This window comes from Aricia agestis, chromosome 8 (assembly GCF_905147365.1).
Source record: "Aricia agestis chromosome 8, ilAriAges1.1, whole genome shotgun sequence".
NCBI classification, from domain to species: Eukaryota; Metazoa; Arthropoda; class Insecta; order Lepidoptera; family Lycaenidae; genus Aricia; species Aricia agestis.
This window is the reverse complement of record NC_056413.1, coordinates 15,959,387-15,980,723: the sequence shown is the minus strand read 5'-3', so window position 1 is coordinate 15,980,723 and position 21,337 is coordinate 15,959,387. Positions and strand designations below refer to the sequence as shown.

The 21,337-nt window shown below is 36.2% G+C and overlaps 1 protein-coding gene across 2 annotated transcripts in view; it reads left to right on the top strand.

Annotated features, from left to right (window-relative positions):
• Positions 1 to 19,423: 19,423 nt before the first annotated feature.
• LOC121729648 (arrestin homolog) overlaps positions 19,424 to 21,337 on the top strand; it is a 139,430-nt gene continuing 137,516 nt past the window's right edge. For both annotated transcript variants that reach the window (XM_042118222.1, XM_042118221.1), the window contains exon 1: positions 19,424 to 19,614. The gene's annotated coding sequence lies outside the window, so the exon portion shown is untranslated. The remainder of the gene's footprint in view (positions 19,615 to 21,337) is intronic.

Below are 21,337 nucleotides of genomic sequence, written 5' to 3'. Positions count from 1 at the left end.
TTAAAACGTTGCGAACTACGATAAATAGGACGAACGTACTATTAATAAAATAAATTTGAAGATCGGTTTATTTTAACGCGCTTATTTCAGGAAGTACTGGATTGAATTGAGAAAAATAATTTTGGATTACATAGTCTATATTTTATCGATAAGGCTTTATGCTGCGTAACATTACGCTGCGACTAATAGGAGCGAAGAATTTTATGGAAAATGTGGAAAAAAACGGGGGAAATTGTTGATACATAGTACGGACTAATCTCACGAACTACTCGGCCGGTCATTTGGCAGTTTTGGCACCATAAAGCTAATATACCTAGCGGAATAGAGCAACAATCTCAAGCTGTCAAACGAAACCGAAATTGATTTAGGTCTGTGTGTAAAAATATGTGTGCGTATGTCGTATATACGTACATAAGCATCTTTTTATGAGATTAAATTGTCAACGTGCCGATAGGCGCCGACTGGACGTCAAAAAAAGAGTTCTGCTGTCATGTATCACACGACTCTTTTTAGTTTTTGCCATGCAGTGTTACTAACAGTGGCATCTCGCTTGCTCAGGCCTTTGTTTTTCTATTCCGTGAGGTATATTAACTTTATGTTTGGCACAGAAACAGAATAGAATTACGGGCTACATTTCTGTGAGAAAATGTACAGTTCCTTAATTCCTTATTAACGCGGGTCGCGTGAAACGTCTAGCAAAAGTTATAAGGGCGTTCACCTCCAATTTCCAGAGTAAATATTGGATTTTTATAGCGTTTCCCTTGAAACAGATTATCCCGGTACCCAATTTCGGGAACCTCTTAGACTTGGCCATTTACCGTGTTCATTTAACGAATGACTGGTAAAACCTGAGTTTACCTAAGGTCCATTTGCGACGAACCGACTTGTGTTCAAATAGATATTATGCCTTTTTAGTTTTTAGGTACAAACGAGAAAATGCTTAACCGCGGATTAATTTCAATGCAGATTAGCGGCGTAAAAATCTAAAAATATATTTAATTGGGCTTAAAACCAGGCCATTTAGCCGAAATTTTTTCGTTTTCGTTTCGTTATAGAATCGCCGATCAAAATGTATGGAATTGACATTAGACGAGACGAATGTCAACGTCATTTTAACGAACGCTTATGTCAATTCCATACATTTTCATCGGCGATTCTATAACGAAGCGAAAACGAAAAGATTTTGGCTCACCCCCCAGATGTACCTACAACGCAAATAATACTAGTGAATAATATTATTGTCTGATTCGAGACTTTGCAAATGAATACATTCGTAGCGGTGGCAAGCACATAAGTATACTTTGATGGAATGTAATAATATAATTAATAATACATATCTTGACTTTTAAGTCTATGCATAAATAACAAAATAAATAATATATCCACAGTCGAACATAATATAACCTCCTCGTTTTTTGGAAGTCGGTTAAAAAGAAACTCACTTTTATCAAATGTGTTGGATGGACCCAGGGCTTGTACTATGAAACTGTTTTGAAACTCAAACAATCGGACGAGAATGCCACCTCCTACTCTAACAAACGTAAAATGACGTCGTTAGAGCAGGACGCGGCATTCTGGTCCGATTGTTTGAGTCTCAAAACGGTTTTGTAGTAGGTCTACAGACTCCAGAGTTGTTAGTACAAAATAATTTTTCGTTTTTGAAACTGATGAATGAGTGTGTATTTCCTTGCGGTGGATACTGCATACGTTAAGGTTTTATGTCTGGTAGACATTTGTGTACAAGACTATTTGTTAGCCTTGTTAAAAACAGATAAAAAAGTACGTAAGTAGTTATATTCCATTGGCCATAAAGTATTAAAATATGCAGGCCGTGAACTAGCCCGTCCAGGCAGATGCTGCAGATATCCTGGCCTTGATACGAGCAACCTGTTTGGGCCAGACAATGAGAATTAACCTTACTGGTATTTTCACTTTGGAGGTTTAATGACCGATATTGTAAGAAGAATGTGAAAATGCTGTTTTTTTATAGGCTGAAATAAAACTGAGTTGACAGATATACTGTTTACGTTTTTACTACAAACTTTGGTTTACATGGATGTATGTACCTCGACCTTCGACGACCTCTGTGGCTCAGTTGGTGGGCTGTTGGTAGCTCAACCCCCCCCCCCTCTGAATCATGTTGACGTCCCTACTAAGTATATTATCTAGTACTTTTATCTATAAAAATTAAAAAGTAAGAAAACGATTTTTTGCCATTTGTTTGCAATACTTACTTACATTATTTTTACAACTAAAAATTATTTTTCATACACACCTAGCTTATAAAAAAATCAGATTTTTTTAAACATATCCCTCTGGCCCAGAACCTGGGTACGCCCATGCTAATTGTGTGACATAAACAAAACACTGTATAACTATTCAAAGCTTATATGTTAACGTATTTTACTCTTTCACGCAAAAACTACTGAACGGATTTTAATGAAACTTTATATAGCTAATACATCAGAATAACACATAGGCTAAAATTCGTTCGTTTTTTTATGTTCAACGATTACTCCGCCGTTTGTGAACCGATTTTCAAATTTTTTTTTGTGCATAGATTATCATTCCAATTTGGTACCATATTCATAAAAGCGGTGATCTGATGTAGGCTTATATAAATATACGACGGAACTCCTCAAAATTTATATGAAAACATGTAGTGACTTCGGTTTCGTGAGTAGGATTCTAAGCATATTATGCTGATTGCTACCAACAAGTAAGGTTTTGCACAAAGGTATACCGTGGTTCGGAAGGTGCTCTTTAAAGATACAAGTTTGGCAGCTTCGACGTTGCATGTTTTAAGATCGGAAAGCATATGCTACTATACCTTGCTATACAGGGTGTAACAAAAATAAGTGATAATACTTTAGGGTGTATACGTGTTCCTTGTAGAGAGTTCACTGTGAAAGTAGCAGCGCTGAAAGATCAAATTTTTTTTTCAGTTTTGTATGGGGAAACTCGTGACGCTCGGGCCCTTGCTCATACAAAAGTGAAAAAAAATTTTCGTCTTTCAGCGCTGCTACTTTCACAGTGAACTCTCTACAAGGAACACGTACACACCCTAAAGTATTATCACTTATTTTTGTTACACTCTGTATACCTACTATACCGTAGGTAACACCGCGGGGCACAGCTAGTTGTTTATATTAAATGTTCTATAAGTTTTATGTGGCTGCCTGTGTATGTGAATTTTTAAAGCCAATAATTATTTTTACTCATCATATTTTAATTATTATAAAGGTTATGCTAAAAATATACGAAATATTCCTCTAAAAGACATATAAATATATTTCATAATGCCTAAATGATGTTTCACTAGTAGGGCCATAATTATCATTGTGTTGCTTCACACATTTTGACTGCAGGATATATTACAAATATCTACTAATAGCTTCATTAGGTAATGGCATTTCACGTACCGACCAAAGCTAAAATTGTTATTTTAATTTAGATGTAAACAAGTATGTACTATGTTAAGTATAATAGATGTGTAATTGAAACCGAAACCGAAATAGAAACAAAATCAGAAACTGAGAGGTTGCTGGAAATGACGGATGTTAGGCGCTACGTAGCCGTAGGCTCGTAGCCCGTAGGGTATATCGTGTCAATTGTCGTGCCAAACAGCTGTCATATGACATGAAATAGCTTCCACATGCCACGATATATACTGTTATTATAGGTCTCTCAGACATATCGAAAACCCTAATTTTCCAACCACTCTCCTGGAGTTGCTGGAAATTGGATTCCGGCGCGACTTAACGGCGTCCCAAATTTTCACTGACAGTTTTAATTTTGGTCTAACAATGTATATGTTACGCTCAAAGACCGAAATCGCTCAATGAGGGAAAAAATAGCTCACAATGCGTTGTGGTCACAGTGAAACAGCCACGACGCGAAATTTGCGACGTGGCTCTAATGAAAACGGCCACGACGCGTTCTGGCAATCACAAAATGACCATAACGCGAAATTCGTGTTGTGGCTGATATTATGCTATTCGTTTTTCTTGATTTGTTCATGATTGATTAATCGTCCATAGGTATGGAAGATTATATTTGAATTACCACGCGTACTACAAAATATTTTTTCTTTTACTAAATCACTGCATAACGTGTTTTTCATTTTTATTTATAAAATATCCATAACATATATAATAAATAACGTGACATCCATTATATTTGCGAATATTTAATATTCAACTGCCAACTTTCGCATTAATACTAAAGAACTGATAAAAGTTCTCAAGCCTCAGAGAGACTGCGGCTACGTAATTAAATTTTTACTGTAGTTATAATGAAACATAAATTATTTATTATCTGTAGAAAGTTATTACTTTTTAGTTTTTTACATTTTCTCGCACTGATAATATTGAGCTGTGTAAACGCTTTTGAATAATAATATTATTAATCCGTAATAAATGCATGATATTACGAGTCTTAGCAGATTTGCTTTGTTAAATTATATTTACGGCAGCAGAGATATTTTATGAGAACTTTTTTTTTATGAAATAAGGGGGCAAACGAGCAAACGGGTCACCTGATGGAAAGCAACTTCCGTCGCCAATGGACACTCGCAGCATCAGAAGATTATTTCATTAAAAAAAATATGAAATACGATTGATACAACTTACGAATAACCTGTATTTAAGAGTATAATGATAAAATTCATAAATAGTATGTATCAAACTATGCTGTTTGAAAACAAATGACCCACGTGTGGACCATAAAAGTTTGAAAATAGAATTCTATACTTAGATTTTCGGTAGTGCAATTGGTTCTATCTCAAACGACCTCAGATAGAGGCTGTGCGATATTGCATGTCGCCGGTAGGGAGCCATTGTTTACACGTTAAGGTAGTGGCAAGATGACGGAAAATGTCGCTGCGTTTCGATAAAATGTGCGTTACTTATCGACGATACTGAATCGTGGTATATTTTTACAAGTTAAGCAAAATGCATGATATTATTATTTTTTATTGGTTATTTATCAGAGCCGTCCAAGTCAGACGTGATTTACTTCTAGGTAGATGCGTACAAAGATATTATCACATTAGCTAAAAGCTTTTTTTGCAGATTTAAGTCAATGATGAATTATGATAAGTAATATTATTTGACTGTATCACGAGGATTGATTTAGGTATTCAAAAGTAAAATTTTTAGCTTAACGTTTTTGTACACCATATCATAAAGTATTTTTTGTATTTGTAGGCTTATAACTGCTTCATTTACACTGTGTCTCCTAAACGTTGCCGCATGTATGTCAGTCTGCACCCACCCTGTTATCACGTTTATATCTATCTGGCCAAACAATACAGCCTTGTGCTGCTCGATCGTTTGCAGGCCTCCCGTTGAATATAACTCAAATCAATTGACCTTATACCTGTTCAGACTTCAGAGCCAGACAGAGTCGTCATCTACCCTGTCTAAAAGGCGTTAATTAGTACACAGTCTTATGCTGCTCAATGCATACTAAATACTAATATAATAAATGAGTAAGTGTGTCTGTCTGTCTGTTGATTTTGCTGTTTGGCATGGAGTTGCTTTAGGTCCCGAGAAAGGACATAGCATAATTTTTATCTCGTGAAAACGTACGGTTGCGTTAAACGAGTTTTGGCGCAACGGAGTTGCGGGAGTTATCTAGTTGCTTAATATAACTCAAATCAATTTAAGTTTGTATCGACGCAGCGTAAGCCCGTTAGTCTGCGTACACCCTGACACCGCATTAATATCTAGCACTGCATACAGCCTTGTGTTGCTCAATTGTTTGCTGTTACTACTGTTTTATTTACTTGTATAGTCTGATTTGATGCTTATTGAAAATCTGTTATATGGTCCATAAACTAACCATAAAACTTGGTGTCAAATATCAACATTGGTATGATCTAGATTCTAATTTCTAGAGTCGTGGCTTGGCTTTATACAGTAGAGTGATTACAAAGTAATAACTGTTGCATTGAATTTTTGCTTGTCTATCAAAGTATAAAATGTCCTAAAAATTACTTTGCAATAAGGTTGGAGTGTCTTGAACTCTTGACTCTTTTTTATTCAGCAAAATTCAGATAATCCACACAATGTGACGATGAAAAATATCACGACGAATTTGACTTGACATAAACCGACCAAATAACAGTATAACGCGACCAACTAACAGCTCAATCTGTCTACAATTTTTCTCATGTAGGACGTTTACAACATTCAAGGCCAAAGCTCCATGGATCTTTACCTGATGATATTTCATTAATATTAGCATTACAAACACTGTATGAAGATTAATTGCGTACCTCCATGACAAAGGTAGACGTTTCGTACGTTAATCTCCTCATTCATTACCCCTAGGACTGAACAAGGACAGGACATTATCCGTGGCTTTAGATATGAATGCCGTATGCTTGCGTCACAGTCCTATTAAATACAGGTAACTTATTTTCATTAAAACGAGAATGCGAGACGGGCCAACAAAAAAGCTTAAAGCATAAGTGCGGATGTTTCATCTTAGGTGGTACTACAGGGTTAGGATAACAATTAGAAACGGGAAAGACATACTGAAAGATTTTAGAGACAAAATGGCGGATTTCCATTGTCTAACTGTCACTTTGTCTATTCTTCTGTAGAAAGAAACCGCTTTTTCGGTGACCATGCTAAGTCTGCTGGTGTACACAAGACTTGGGCGTTTTAGCTTGGCATTTAGTATAAAACCCAACAAAATATTATATCATTGAACCCCATTTTGCTCAAATGACTTTCGCAAAACATTTCCGACAAATCCAGATCGAGTACCTGAGCATTCGATGTACGAGAATCGCAATACCAATGCAATTCTCGCTTATTGAGTTGTTTATAGTCCAATATGGGGAAAGGCAGCATAAGGGCAAAGCCACATTGGAGCGTTGCAGTATCGCAGCGGCAACTCTACGACGTTTTCGTATTTTTTAAATGTGTAACATTAACGCTTTGTTATATGTTTTCATCACGGTGTTTTGATGACGCGTTGCGGCGTCACCGTCTTGAAATAGGGAATATTACCCAAAGCAGAGGGCGCTACTAGCACATACAGTAAACAATCCGACAGAAATCCGATATGTTGCAAACGTCATATCAGAATATTTAGGTATAACGTAGTCAAACGTCAAACAAAACTTTTTGTTTACTGTCCTGCAGGCTTGTGCTGCACTTGAGCGGGAAAACTTTGCAGTAATAGATCCCAATTAGTGTTGGTGTTGTGCGTCACCACAACGCTGCTATGTACGAACGTTTATGGCGCCTCTTCACAATCGGCGATGATCGGCAATCGTTGATCGCCTGTGATCGGCAAGGTAATCGCCACGATCATCGTGCAAGCATCTACACGATCGTCCGCGTTCATTCATTGAGCGGCAAGCCATCAAGATAGACGTGGAGGCTTATTTTTATCTTTGTGAAATTTATGTTTGGGATTCCATATTACTGGGTGGTTTTGATAAAGTTCTATGAACTTAAATGTCTCTACATTTGACCACCCAGTAGCCATGGTTTTGCACTTGCACTAACTTTTATTTTATAAACAAAAGCCGACGCGACGGACGCACGCACGGCTCCGCTGTCCTCCGGTGAATGAATGATCGGCGATCGTGTGGGCACGCGCTGCCGACTACACGCGATTCCCTTTGATGCGTGTCCAAAAAACCGACAAGTCACCGATCGCGGCGATCACGACGGCGATTATGGACGATCATGGCCGACTACAGGCGAGTAGCCCCTCTACACAATCGTGCTCGCGCGTAATCGCCTATGATCGCCGATTGTGAAGAGGCGCCATCACGTTCTTGCGACGACGCAACGCACAGGAGTTGTGTGGCGGCGCTCTAAATGGAAAACACCTGTACCATACCAAATGGACCTTGGCTAAATTTAAGTACCTACCCTATACACATGTTCAGTAGGTTACAGTTTTGTCTGTGATGTTAGATAAAAAGGTATGTACGAAATGAAACACTACACATAGCAAACGCCATCATACTTAGCGGTGCATTATTATTAAATCCCACACATTATAATGATACTACTAGCTGTTTGACCGAGCATTGCTCGGTTTCCGATGAAATTGACATTTTCTAGAAATGATTCCTAGCTATATATATTGACAAGAGCAGCATAAGAATTCATCATTACGAGTACATAACGATAAGAGCAATTTATATTTATCTATAGGAATATCTAAAAAACTATTATAAGAACATAATAAGAGGCACATAAGAAAGAAATTAGGTTTTGTAGCCAACATTAAGATAACACAATTACTCTACTGACGTTCTAGTGGTGAATATTTTTAAAACCACCAATAATCAAAATCAACTAAATAAAAACATCAACAAGAGTTTTTTCTTTTAAAAAGCATTTCCTATTCTCTAATGGCACACCGTAGTTAAAAGTATTTTAAGTTAAAGCTTCAATGGCGAAATGAATTGAAATATGTATAATTTATTTTGTATGTTTCACGCGAACGGAGGGCTCAAATTCCGTGCCGAATTTATTTTATCGTAAAAGTTGATGAAATAGTTTTAAAAAACTTATGGGCCTAATAAATTCGTAAATTGAAATGATATTTTTTAAATAAAAAATATTATTGATGCACATTTTTTAATATTTTAATATTATTGATGCACATTTGTTAAATGAATACCTAAACAATGTATTTTGATAAAAATTTCATTTATTTAAGTATTTTTATGTTTACAAATAAATAAATCGCGTATTTTATTGTAACTACATTTTAAGATTTTTACCAAAATGGCGATTACCGTCGTATTCTATTAATAAAAATGGCCTCTAGATTAAATTATCTATAAGTAAGTATTGATTAGCAGATTTACTCCTAAAATTGAGCTAAAGGTAATTTTAAGAGCATGACAAGTCAACTTGCACTTTCACCAGAAAAATTAATCTTTCAATAGTATAATTGTTCAGACCATCCTATCGTAATCTATAGAAAGAAATGTTTGTAAACTATTTTTTCTTATAATTATCTACCAGAGTATATTCACACTGGCATTAGAAGAAGGTGTTTTGTTCGCGTTTTGGTGATTTTTCAGTGCAATACCATATATACTTAATACTCTTAAAATAAAATGTTTAAAGCCTAAGTTCCCTAATGAAGGAGGAAACAGGACTTTCACTAGAGTATACACTATTGAGTATCTAGTCATTGATTCTATAAAGTATAGACTTAAAAAAGTGCCTAACAAATGCATCTAAAAACCTTTTTGATGACTTTTAGAGTAATTGTTCTACAAATAATTTCAATTCTTAAAAAGTATTTGTGATAATAAGTCTTTAGAATAATTGAACTACAGCAGCACTTTTAACAGAGCAAATATAGTCCATAACAAATCAAATTGCCCTTAAGTCAGTGTAATGAACTAATAAAGGTTTTAAAACAAGGAACACTAGATTTTTTTTTCTATTAGAAACTTAGTTCTTATTCAAAACCATGTATAGAATGCCAATGTCTATTATGTCTATAAAAAGCCATGATTAGTCTAAAGTATAAATAGATTTAAGGCGTCTGAAGTGTGCTACTTGGGATCGACAGAATGGACTTGACTAAGTACCCTGGCTTTAAAAACTTCACCAAGCATCTACGATCAAACCTGTACCCTTAAGGAGTGAGCCCATTGAGACGGGCCGTGCCGGGGCTCAGCGTGCCGGGGCTCATCGCAAAAATCCGCCATCATACAATTTGTATGGAAGCGGATGCGCGTATCGCACACTGTGAGGCGCATACAAATTGTATGGAGGCGGATTTTTGCGATGAGCCCCGGCACGGCCCTTTTCAATGGGCTCACTCCTTTAGTCAGGTATAATAGGTACAGGACAATGGAAGCAATCTAAGGAGATTTTCACAATATACTAAGCACCATTTAATCGCTCCAGTAGCGAGAGTAACTCTCGCTGGAAGTCCATTAGCGATCTTCCCACCATTGTGAACTCACCTTGACCTGAATCGCCAGCATTTTATTATGTTTAGATATTGCACCTTTGAAAGTGGATAGTCTTATCCGTTCTGAGTTGTTCTACCTCCAATCGTTTAGTTCTCAATGGCAATGGTTTAAATAGATTGCGCGTACGAGAAAAAATTGATCGGATTATAACTCCTGCTATAGGTTTATGACCGCTCGTTTCGATCTATCGCGTATAGCGTCGCTACTTCTGATAATTTTCTAATGATGGAGGTCTCAAAAGATTTAAATATACATAACTACCGAACCGCCCCGGATTCGCACGGGTTTAAAATAATATTATATTATGATATATGTACATTATACATAGTGTAACAAATATAATATACACAATGTAACAAAAACAAAATTATAATACTTACTTAGAAGTGTGTATGTGTTTCTTATTTTTTGCGATTTGTATGGGAAAACGCAATGAGTTTAAAAAAAGTTACTCTTTCAGCGCTGCTACTTTCATAGTGAACTTTAAACAGGGGATTTTTATCTCATGTCCCTCTATAAAAATAAGCTGTATGTTACTTACTATTATCGCCATAATGTAAAAGGAGCTTAATTACACCTAACTTATAAGTACACAGTTTACAATGTTACTCATGTAACATAGAAAAAATAAACATAATCTAATTAAGAGAAAGATTATTTCTCCTCCCACCAGCAGTGTAATAGCAGAAATAATATTCTTGCTTATCTCAAAATCACAAAGCGAAAAATAAATGTTCAGAACAATTGCAGGAACTGAGTTTACGTCTGTGTGTTTAAGGAATTAGTTAAATACTTTAATACAAATCTTTACTACTATTACTTTAATACAAATCTGTATAAATAAAATTGAATTTCAATTTCGTTGATTCCTTGAGAAACGCTGAACCGATTTGCCAAATTTTAGTCATGTCAGGGAAGGCCAGGTAATACGAAGAAAAAATTTAAGAGTAAAGTGGTACGAAGTTAACGGGCCATCTGGTAATATTTAAAAGAGGAAGATTGTTTGTTTTCATTAATAAAGTTGGCTAATTGTATGGTTCGACTGTTTTATTTTGAGCCAGTTGGCTAAGTCTAGGTTAATCTCCCGGGTAGGCCACGATGCGCTAGGTGTTCCAGCGCATCGTCGCGGAGTAATGTGAAATGGTGTCCACGAGTTGAGTCTGAAGAGGCAGAGGTGTGAGGCGTGTTTCCCGTAGTCCCACCTTCAGGAGCAGGAACGCCGTTGGGGTTTTAGTGGGTAGTCCCGGGTGCGTCTTCCGTCCGCCCCGGGGAGTCACACATACCTCGGTGGTCCTCCCCAGGCCCCGGGGATGCGTAAACGCATTCCCCCAACGAAAAAAAAAGTCTAGGTTAATCACGACTAAGGGCAAGCACACACTAGAGGTGAGCTGTATCTTGGTGTTTTGGTTGGATTACTCTTCGATAAATGATAACACTGCATGTGTAATGGCTACATGTCACTATTAAGGGCAAGAGCACGCTTAGAGTTAACTCAGACCGCAGCGCGACGAGGCGAAGCGAGGCGCGGCGCGGCATAAATTTGTATGGATTTGACAGATTTCAATTGCGTGAGACGTCTTGCGAATCTGTCAAATCCATATAAATTTAGAAATGCATCTACCCGTCGCGTTGCGGTCTGAACCAACCCTTATAGGGAAGTAGATGACGCCCGCAACTCCGTTGCGCCAAAATTCGTATATCACGCGGGAACCGTTCATTTTTCAGGGATAAAAAGTATCCTAATATATTGTCCTTAGCCGGGACTCAAAGTATCTCCATACCAAATTTCAGCAAAATTGGTTCAGCGGTTTGGGCGTGAAGAGGTTACAGACAGACAGACACACTTTCGCATTTATAATATTATTATGGATAAAAAAAATACTATATTGAATGTATATTAAACTCAACGAAATTGTTAAATTAGTATTTCTTTATTTCTTGGCTTCTTCAATTGGTTGAGCTTCAGCTAAAAAATAAGAATAAATTGAAGCACTGTTTATCAGGTATACGTCCTATTGTAAAATTGTAGGTACAATAAGCAGACTGTTCATGGTTTATTCAATAAGCGTGTATCTTGTTTCCGATTGCATTCTACCTCCACTGTGCACAGGTGTGCCTCGGAAACTCAACTCATCGTCTGTCTAGACCAGTGAACCCCAACCTTTTCTTCATAAGGGCCACAAACCTGTTTTCGTTTTGGTGTTGGGCCGCAACAAAATTTATTAGGTTTAAAAAATAACGTTCTTCAAAATTAACGATTTAAAAGTGACAAAAAAAAATCAGGACTTTCACGATGACTACATTATTTTGCCGATGGGCGTGAATTTCAAAATGGTTTACAATCACGCGGGCCACAAATAAAGTCCCAGCTAAAGTCCCAGCTAGGGATAGGGTTAGGGATAGCTGCTCTAGACGTACTTGATAAGAAACTGCATGATGACTTTCAAATACAATTATTCTACAATATTATACAGTGGTACACTTTCGGGCAGAGATTCCTCTTACAATTGTTCTTCCGTCAAAATTCGCATCATACTGCGCTCTTGAGGTATTTATACACAATTTTTACTCGTCAACCCCCACTCCAAGTGAAGCGAACGTAGCCTTGGGATTGCACGTTGTCAGTGTGGCCAGATTTAAATATTAAAACTACCATCTAATTTAGTCAAAAATAGTTAAGTTACAATAATTTAGTATTCTAAAAACAAACTAAGTACTGAATTACGTAAATCATAACATACTCGTGTTACTTTTTATAGAAGTTTGTAATAATATTATGTTATCTACGTTGCTTAATATGTTCCTTGTAAGTAAGTCTATCAAGATCTAGTACACATCACTTTGAATTGATGCCTGATGGTCCTAAAATATGGACTGTTTTATTTGTAGGTGTTACTCTTAAATTATATGACTATTAATCTATCAATTTACAAAAATCAGCTCGTTAGGGTTCCGTTATACGGTTCTGTAATCAACAAAACTTGGTTCACGCCTCGCCTTAGAATGAATGTGTCATCAAAAACTAAGAGTAAAATTTCCATGATTTTTTTCGAACAAAAATTCACCGACACTTGTTGACCGCGGTCACGTTAACTAAACTAAATACTAAATGGTGCCACCTAGTTACAAATTCCTGCATTTTTTCGATTGACCATCTCTCCCGTACGGCCATCTCCCCAGGAATGACCCCTATTATATTTTCTTATTGGTTGGGTCTGTCTTGCTAATAAACATTTTGATTTGATTAGATAATAATATTGCAAACTTCACAGAAAACATAAAAAGAACCAGAACAAAACAAAACAGAACGATAAAATCCTGAATGTAATTATTGAAATCATAGTTTTTCTAATTTTTATTATTCGTAGGTTTTTCACTGTGGTTTTTCATCATGAAAACTGTCAACTGATGTACAAGTTTACAGGTAAAATAAATTCTGAACAGCGAACTTGTTTATCGATAAAATAATAGCAAAAATATAGTATGTAAGATCATTTCAATTATTGCTTTTAATTATTTCATTGGAGAATCCATCGAACTTCTCAAACGAACAAAAACATAAAATTAAAGGCGCCTGATTTATAATTAATGCAATTTCACATAATTGCCCGCTGGTCCGATCGCTAGGCGCTTGTGCAATGCTTAGAATTTAATAAAGTTAAAACTTTTCTTAATTTCAGGTTATTCAACTATGGTTATTCAACTTTAGGTTAACGATAGACGCATCTGTTTTGAATAAGGTCGTAGTAAAGACGGATTTTAATAATAAATAATAACGACAAGGATACAATTATTAACAGACCTATGTAGATTTATTGTTACTAATAATCATCATGACTTTAGAAATTAGTAATACGGTTAAAGACTTTAAAATTACTTTACTTACCGTGCGCACCGGACATCCTTACAATCGAATAAAGATTTGGAGCCCAGCCCCCGTAGACAAGTGGCAAAACGCTTACGCTAACGTTAACGCTAGCGCTACAAAATGTATGGATTTGACATTAGTATTCGCTAGCGAAGCGATGACTTATGTCAAATCGCATACATTTTGTAGCGCTAGCGTACTTGTACCACTTGTCGTTTGAAATTAATACTTTCTCTCTGGGAAGTAGGACATTGTTCAGTAAACTCATGTAGAAGTTAATTTTTGTATTGTTGAAGTTCATACCCTAGGGAAATCAAGATACGGTTTTATACGGAACGACTGGCGGGGTCAAAGTTATTTATATAGGTTATGCTAACATATTCTAGTTTATTTATAGAGGAAAAGGATCTCTAATTGTCTTGTCCTTTAAAAGGAAAAGGAAAAATAAACTTGAATTTTGTACAAAGTTTTTGCCTGGGCGACAAAATACAAAAAATATTATCAACAGTTCATTAGACGTAAAATATAATAAACAGATAGTTTTTGGGAGTTGGATTAAATATAATCTACGGATTAATCATACTTAAAAATAAAATTTCCTATAAATTTTAACTTTCAATATCGCATTGTCTACATTGAACAAAACTTTTATGATAAATATTGTTATAAAAATACAGTTTATTTTATAAAATTAGGGGGCAAACGAGCAAACGGGTCAGCTAATGGAAATCAACTACCGACCCCCACGGACACTCGTAACATTAAGGGTGAAACCAAATGAGCGTAATTTGTGAGTTGTGAGTCGCAGAATTTCGGCTGGCAGAAATTCTGCTGCATTCAGTTTCATACAAAAGTCCTGTTTGATTCACACGAGCGTAATTTTGTGAGTCATGATTTGTATGAAAAGATATTTACGCGACCGAAATTCTGCGACTCATAAGTCATAACTCCCAAATTACGCTCGTTTGGATTCACCCTAAACGAGATGCAGGTGCGTGCGTTGCCGCCCTTTTAAAAGGGAATACGCTCTCTTCTTGAAGGTTTTTGGTCGCATTAGTCCGGAAATATTGCTGGCGACTACAGAGTTTTACTGTAAGCAGAAAGTTACACGTAAAGCGCATTTTGGAAGACCCCCACTCATCAAGGTTATGGTAAAGTGAAGGGAATTGCATACGTGGGAGAGCCATGCTTCGGCACGAATGGGCCGGCTCGACCGGAGAAATACCACGTTCTCACAGAAAAGCGCTTGCGCTGTGTTTCGCTGAGTGAGTGAGTTTACCGGAGGCCCAATTCCCTTTCCTATCCTCCCCTATTCCTTTCCCTTCCCATCCCTACCCTCCCCTATTACCCTATTCCCTCTTAAAAGGCCGGCAACGCACCTGCAGCTCTTCTGATGCTGCGAGTGTCCATGGGCGACGGAAGTTGCTTTCCATCAGGTGACCCGTTTGCTCGTTTGCCCCCTTATTTCATAAAAAAAAAGTGGATAAAATACGGAACCCCAGTCAACCAAATGATCAATTGAGTAGAAAGATGCGTCAGATATTATGGTGAAAACATTCTTCTATTTGCATAGATATGCCAGCATCTGTCGTGACAGTACAGCAATCTGCATACTTTCTAACTATTTGTAGAAATGCGAAATTCTAATTTCCATAGCGCTCAGGATTTCAGGTACGTTTTTATTTCATGCTCCAGTCCAACTCTTTGTTTTTCAGAATTGGTATTTAACTTAATATAATAACACCTTGCACAATAAATTACTCTTCTTAACCGACTTTCAAAAAGGACACGACGAGTTTACAATGAGTAATGACGCCTAACAACGCGCGACGGTATACAGGCTGTAACGAAACATACTGATAATACTTTACATACAAGCCATGTATCCTCTGCATAGCGTTCACTGTAAAAGTAGCGGTGCTGCAAGAAGACTTTTTTTTTACTTTTGTATGAGAAAATTATTCATGAAACTGAAACGCTTGCCCATAAAAATCACGAAAAAATCGCTCTTTCAGCGCTACTACTTTTGCAGTGAATTCTATACATGGAACACATACACAATATACATAGGTTCCCAATCTTTTTCAGCCTGCGGCACAGTTGCACGTAGATTATCATAATATTGACACGGCGCCCTACTCCACCTAGCTATTAGAAAAAGATACATACATAAACACATTATTTTAATGATTATAGTAAGGTTAAGCAAATAAATTATAGTAATAAACAAATATAATATTTAATCATCTATCTGCTTTACTCAATTAACATTATAATTTAATTTTACTCATTATATTTGTGGTTTCCGATAATGATGGAGGATCGACTTACGGCACCCCTCTTGTCTTTCCACTGCGCACCAGGGCGCCGCGCCGCGGCGCACAGTTTAGGAACCCCTGCCCTAAAGTATTATCAGTTTGTTTAGTAACACCCTTTATACTTGTATAGTAAGCCCATTTGAATAGCATGCAGCTTGAATACATGTTACAATTCTGAATTTACATTGTAAGAGTAAGGAACCACAGAATATAGAGAACTTTCCTCTCTGTAAATGGGTGCTTAGAATAACAAGCTGTACGTTTAAGCAGCAGGTAAACGTTCCCTGATGGTGTGCATTCAGTGAAAACTCTGAATGGCATGGCATATTTCCGACCGAATTCCTAGCATTATATTCTATGCCAGTATTTAGTTCACTGTAGGTTGGTGACGTATAATACTACGCTAACATAGAGCATGCATTAAGGTAATAATTACCCTAGTTATTGCATGTTCTCTAGCTATCTTTTCCTATCTAGGATACTGTACATTATTATGCTTTCCTCATGTGCAAAGTGTGGAAATATATGCGTGGCGGCCAAAGGAAGATCTTCCGACCGAGCGAGGTGGTATGCTCGGTCAGGCCGAAGCCCCACGTGATACATTTCAGCTGTCGTATACAGTGTGTAACAAAAATAAGTGATATACAAGGTGTAACAAAAATAAGTGATAATACTTTAGGGTGTGTACGTGTTCCTTGTAGAGAGTTCACTGTGAAAGTAGCAGCGCTGAAAGACCAAACATTTTTTTCACTTTTGTATGGACAAGGGCCCGAGCATCACGAGTTTTCCCATACAAAATTGAAAAAAAAATTTGATCTTTCAGCGCTGCTACTTTCACAGTGAACTCTGTACAAGGAACACGTACACACCCTAAAGTATTATCACTTATTTTTGTTACGACGCGCTCAGAAAACGTCGATAGCACGATGCAGGAATATTAGGCGAATTGGGGGTACCGCCACAAAAGGAATTGTGTGTTAATTCATTCATTTCATGTATAAAGGAATTCTAAGCAGGGCCCGATCTGAAGGAGAGCGAGCCGGGCAAATCCCCAGAGTGGCAAAAAATGAGGGGCATCAAAATTGATTCATTCCCATCTTCTAAGTTCCAACATAGCCATTAGCCATTGCAATTTTTTTTTTGACATTTGTATGAAAAACGCCCCAGCGTTATGAATTTTCCCATACAATAGTTAAAAAAGTTACATTGTCAGTGCTCCCACTTTCACAGTGAACTTTACACAAGCACAAAGGACACCCTAAAGTATTATCACTTAGTTTTGTTACACCCTGTAGAATTCACTGTGAAAGGAATATATTATACGCAGTACGCACCCTAAAGCATTATCACTTAGTTTTGTTACACCCTATATTAAATCTATAAGTTTTGATTAAGCCTTTGTGCTGGATTTGAGAACTTTGAGCTAGCATAAGCTAGCGATCGAACCCAGTGGTTTGATCGATACAATGAGTAGGCAACAAAATATACAACAAAAGCAGGATAATCAATCAATTCCCTCAGATCCGCTAAATCGAACTTAAACTTTTTACATTAGCGTAAATTGACTCATTCATAACGATTTTAAAATATGAGGGTAGAGACTAGGGAGGCTGAATCATAATAATAATTATTATGATTATATATCATGGTGGGCGGTGGCGAAAAGCGTGGTGAAATGAATGGCCCCATTTTGGGGTGTCTGGGGCCATTTTAACAAAGTTTGAAATTGATGTAGATGACGTTGAAGACGATCTGTCAAATATGCACGTGTGTTGTCGCGTATCATCTGGGATTATGAATTCTTTTAATATGATACGGTTAAGAAGTTGTGTAACGGATCTTTGTAATATAGCCAAGTATGTACCATCGAGGAAGTTGATTCCTATGCAATTGACAGACCAACGTTAATTGGTCGAATATGTCATTCTTCGCGCTCTAAATAACGTCATTGTTTAAATTGTATATCACGCTATCCTTTCTAACACGTTACAAATGCATAAAGAAGAAACAGGCCGACTAGTGACGCCAAAACTCGCGCAGCTTTAGTGAAAAAAATTTAAACACGAGTCATTCAAAACTGCGCCATATTGCTGTGGCAGTTCTTCGTTTTATGATCATGTTTTGTGTAAAAAATATGTATGGTGGCACTTGAATTTTGAGTTGTATTTTAAACCTAATATGAAAAGTTGTAAATAAAATATATTGATTACTTCCAAATGTTGTAATTAAAATTATAGCCGAAACTTATCTAATATCACAGTACTTTATGTTGAAAGTTGTATGTTAGCTATAATTGAGTATTTATATAGGAATGGTTGAAAGTGAATAAAGAGTATTCAATTTACAATAAGATTTATAACTTGAATTGACTTGATTCGTACTAGATACGGAAAAAATCCAGTTACAGTAAAAGTCTAGGGCTGTCTGTTGACCATACCGGTTTCCGGTACCATAGACACAGCAAAGTGGCTACTGTCATTTCAACATGCGAAAGGATATACAATTGAAAGGTACCATCGAGAAAATTGATTCATACTTCTAATGCTTAGTACTCACGTACGGTTTTGCTAAATAGTTGTACTTCAAATCGAGTAATAATAATTACTGTGTGGACCGCAAAACTTACAGCTCGAAGGCTCGCATCGAGCCGGCTTAATGGAGTAATGCTGAATGTGTGGGCGAATGCCCAAGCCGCGGGTTTTGCTCGATCGAGCAAAACCGTATATACTATGAGTACTTAGCAACTTTAGGCAGTTGATGGACCTAGGTCAATTGGTCGTACCATGTCAATTCAATGATAGAGATGTGATCTGTCGGATGGGTTTGACACAACGCGACCAATTTACGTAGGCCCGCCATCTGCATGTGAATCAACTTCTCTGATGGTATATATAAAGTACTACAAAATATTATGTTGATAAAAAAATATTTTTTCCAAGTAAAACATCCTCATACTTAGAAATATCTAAGCAAAACTAATACATATATTTTTATTTCCGCATTTTCCGAATCCTATACTAAAATACATATTTTCTTATGACAACGCAAGCCATTATCCATAACCCAAAAAGAACCTCAAATACCTTTAAAAATTATATTTATAGCTCCCCAGAGACGTTTACAGAATACAATAAGAATTTCCCAAGGAATACAGAATGAAATTTTGTTCATAAATCATGAAAATGTCAAATGCACATAAATATTTATACTTGTTGCGCGCGAAGTTTTCCCCTTCAGTTTCAGTCGGGCAGCCATAGACTACAGACGCGCGTTCGCGCTAAAATATCCGAGAAAAAAATTTACCGGCAATTCATAATAATTCAAAACTGACTTAGTATTGTTTTAATAAAAAAAATTACAGTTAAAAGATGTGCTTTTTAAATTTCGAACTCGTATAAATTGTGTTTAGTGCGTGCAGTGTAAAAACTTGGGAATTTGTTTTAGTAATTTGGGTGAGTTTTCATTTAAGGCTATTCAATGTTACAGAATTTTTATAAAACTATTAAAAAAGATAATTACAATATATTATACAATTTATATAAATATTTCTCTTTGAATATTGAATTATAATATTTAGAATATTATTAAAACTTTTAGCACAGTATTTATCACACATTTTCTATTACAATTTAGGGATTTTGTATAGTATTACTTATAATAATGTAGATCGAAAAGAAATATAGTCGGAGTTCTACAAACAATAACGTGAGGCCAGTTTTTCATATATTATTATGTGTAAATAAGGTGGCCTCAGAGAGATTAAATTCGTGCGTTATCTCGCTCTTTTATTTGATCTCAGGTGCAAATAAATCCATATTTCTATACTAATATTATAAATGCGAAAGTGTGTATGTCTGTCTGTTACCTTTTCACGCCCAAACCACTGAACCGATTTGGCTTAAATTTGATATGGAGATACTTTTGAGTCCCGGGAAAGGACATGTGGGAAACTGTTAATCCCGAGAAAGCGTACGTTTCCCGCGATACACTAATTTTTAATCGACTTCAAAAAAGGAGGTTATCCGTTCTGGAAATATAACATACATATGTTATATTTCCAGAACTGTCCAGTTTTCGTATATGTTAATCTATAGCAGATTCTGAACACATTTCCAAATTTCAAAAGTGTATGTATGTATGTTTTTATGTTTGTGCACGCATATCTCCGGAACTACAAGTCCGATTTAAGTGATTATTTTTTTATAGTACTAGGTATTGTTCAACTTAGGGAATACTGCAAGTTTCACCAAAATCGGTTTAGTAGTTTTTGAGATACGGAATTTTAATTCATAATTACGTACAACTTGAAGTCGGTTTTATCTTTTTTTTTTAAATACTATTATGGCGTAACGTAGTTCCGGGCGTCGTCTAGTAAATAATATAAATAAATAATATTACAAAGTCGCCATATTATTGGCTTATTTATTTATTTCTTTATTATTTTTTTGTGATGGGAAATTCTTACCAATTAACAATTTTCTTGTGAGTGTGTTTCTATTGTGTTGTGAGGTAATTAAATATTATGTCATCATGATAATTATTTATGATTTGTTTTCCGTTTTTATTATTCTAATTACAATTTTTACTATTAATTAGTTAAAAAAAGTTGTTGATTCTATTTTTACTACTTATATATAATATAATTAGAATCAGGGAACATCTTAAGCTTTTTTTACCAACAAATTATTTGATTAAGGTTTTAGAGCAAAAATAGGTAAAAAAATGTGTTTTCAGGGTTCCGTAGCCAAATGGCAAAAAACGGAACCCTTATAGATTCGTCATGTCTGTCTGTCTGTCCGTCCGTATGTCACAGCCACTTTTCTCCGAAACTATAAGAGCTATACTATTAAAACTTGGTAAGTAGGTGTAGTCTCTGAACCGCATTAAGATTTTGATACAAAAATGGAAAAATTATTAAAAATTTTAGGGGTCCCCATAGGTACAACTGAAACATTATATTATATACACGAGCTTTTGCCCGCGGCTTCGCTCGCGTTAAGAAGTATTATTATATTCAAACTTTCATCCCCTTTACCGGAGGCCCAATTCCCTTCCCTACTCTCCCCTATTACCCTATTCCAGGGGTCGGCAAGTACCTACTTTTAGGTGGGGTCCGGATACTAGCTAAAACTCTCTAAAGTTTAGGCTTTAGAGTCTAAAGTCTAAACTTTAGAG